Here is a 2500-nt window from a genome sequence, read left to right as displayed (position 1 = left end):
TTGTACTTCCGTTACAGTTGTTTAAACAAAACTATTAACGGTAATGATAAAATTATCATAATGATAATGATTATCATTTTATTATTACTTTTATTAGCATTAGCATTATGTCATGATGATCACAATATCAATGATAACAATATCGATATCAATGGTAATAGAAAATAAAATTCAGATAGCGCAGAGAAAGGATAAATAAGATGAGGTAACGCAAACCATCTAATTGACCCCTTGGTGGCTAAGCACCCGTGGAGTAAGCTGTGCAGGGTCAATTACGTATTTAGTCAATTATATTTATTTATAACTCGGTGACATGGGCTTATCTTACCTGCAACGATAACACCTTGTTGACCCGTTCCCTCTCAGTATCCAAAGTCTTATCCGGTTCCTTTGCCATCCTAGCTACGGTAGTAAGTTATCCATGAGGATTAGGTAAATGAGCTTAATCACCTAGCCCCCTAATCTACTCCCCAAATGAGCAGTGTATTGTTTTAATGCGGTTTGTATCAATATTGATATTTGTTTGTTCCCGCTAGTACTACTATCACTACTATTAACTTACTATTATATGATAATGATAATTGTTGTTACTATAATCATACTCATAATAATAATAATAACATTCTTTTTATCATCATCATTATCATTATCATAATTATATAACTGTACTATTATCACGCTAATCATTTAATTATTACATCTTTCTGAATATGAATTGTATGAATGTTGGTAAAATGAATAAGCAAAATACGGCAGCGATGAGTATTGGTTGTATGAATTCGCTTTTGTACCATTCTTGTACTTGTTCTCTAACCATGATCCCCAGACCCTGACTTTGGCCCCTATTCGACCCTGCAATTGTCATGTGTACGTGATTTGTTTTGATACTGAAGTGGTGATATAACCGCACAGTTTTAGTCAGTCCTGTGCCTAGAAATCAAATGCTTAGTGTTAGTATCGGTATTTCTAAAATCAACAGAAAGAGGCTCAGTTTAAATGGTGGGTTATAATGGGAATATTACGATAAGAACGAAGTTTTCTTTGAAGAAAAGAAATCGGACTTTAGAACCTATAAAAGTGACAAAGAATCATGGTGAAAGTTTAAAGTATAAGAAAAACACAAACATCCAAAGTAGTTAATCAACACCTGAGTTTGAAATCAACATCCCAATTTGACACAATTTACAGTTTTGAAAAAAATAAAGCCTTCTTTTTGAGATGCTTAACGTCTTCAGTCCAGTTAATTAAAATGTGTGGGATTGATTCAGTGCTGAAGTGCCTTTCGAGTGCTAGCCATGAGGAGTTGTAAAGTGAACTGCACCTCGTAAAATAGTGATATCGCCTTTTCACTTATGTTAAAGGAATCAGCAAACAACGCGGATATAACAGCTGTTATATTTAAGTGTCCCTTATCCATATTAAAATGGGTTGGATCGATATATAGAGATCAGAAACTGGAGGCGGTAGGGGTTAGTGCATTCAATCTTGTACAATATTAATTATACAAAACACATACACACATTATGTATATATATATATATATATATATATATATATATATATATATATATATATATATATATATGAACACACACATATATATGTATATAATCATATATATATATATATATATATATATATATATATATATATATATATATATATGTGGAAAGGTATGAATGAGAACGAATATCTTCACAATACAAGAGATGTATTTTACCGGTTTCGATTATATTATGTATTTCTGACGAAGATATAATCGAAACCGGTTAAATACATCTCTTTTATTGTGAAGATATTCGTTCTCATTCATACCTTTCCACATTTGTCAACATGAATACGGTTCATATATATATATATATATATATATGTATATATATATATATATATATATATATATATATATGTATATATGATATATATCTGTATATATATATATATATATATATATATATATATATATATATATATATATATATATATATATATATATTTATTTATTTATATACATACATACATACATATATATATGCTTAAGAAATAGACAAGTTCGTGAATTTTCCACTATTCTCGAACAGTTTCCTCATCTTCTGCATGAAACATCTGGCATCCCTTAGTAAAGAATTTTCACCCTCGAGTGGAGCAGTGTTGCCAACACGTTTTAACATTTTTGCGGTGTGTCTGCGTGGGAAGCAAGACACCTATGTTCACTTGGCGTAAGTGTCATTTTCCTGGTTTTGGGTGCTTCCTTTTTTTTCTTTTTTTTTTTTTTTTTTGGGGGGGGGGGGTGCGTTATACATGTGAATACCACATTCGTCTTATCAGGGATAGTGGGATAGTTATTCCCCTTTTTGGATCCTCAGCTCTAATACAACAAAAAAAAAGAAGAAAAAAAGAATGCAGGCCGATCTTATACAGGCTCTTTCTTTTCTTCTTTTTAGGGGGGGGGGGGCATTACACATGTGAATCCCACACTCGTCTTATCAGGCCCAACCAGCTG

The sequence above is a fragment of the Penaeus vannamei genome, chromosome 20, assembly GCF_042767895.1.
Source record: "Penaeus vannamei isolate JL-2024 chromosome 20, ASM4276789v1, whole genome shotgun sequence".
NCBI lineage: Eukaryota > Metazoa > Arthropoda > Malacostraca > Decapoda > Penaeidae > Penaeus > Penaeus vannamei.
The sequence above is the reverse complement of the archived record's forward strand: the minus strand, read 5'-3'. Positions refer to the sequence as shown.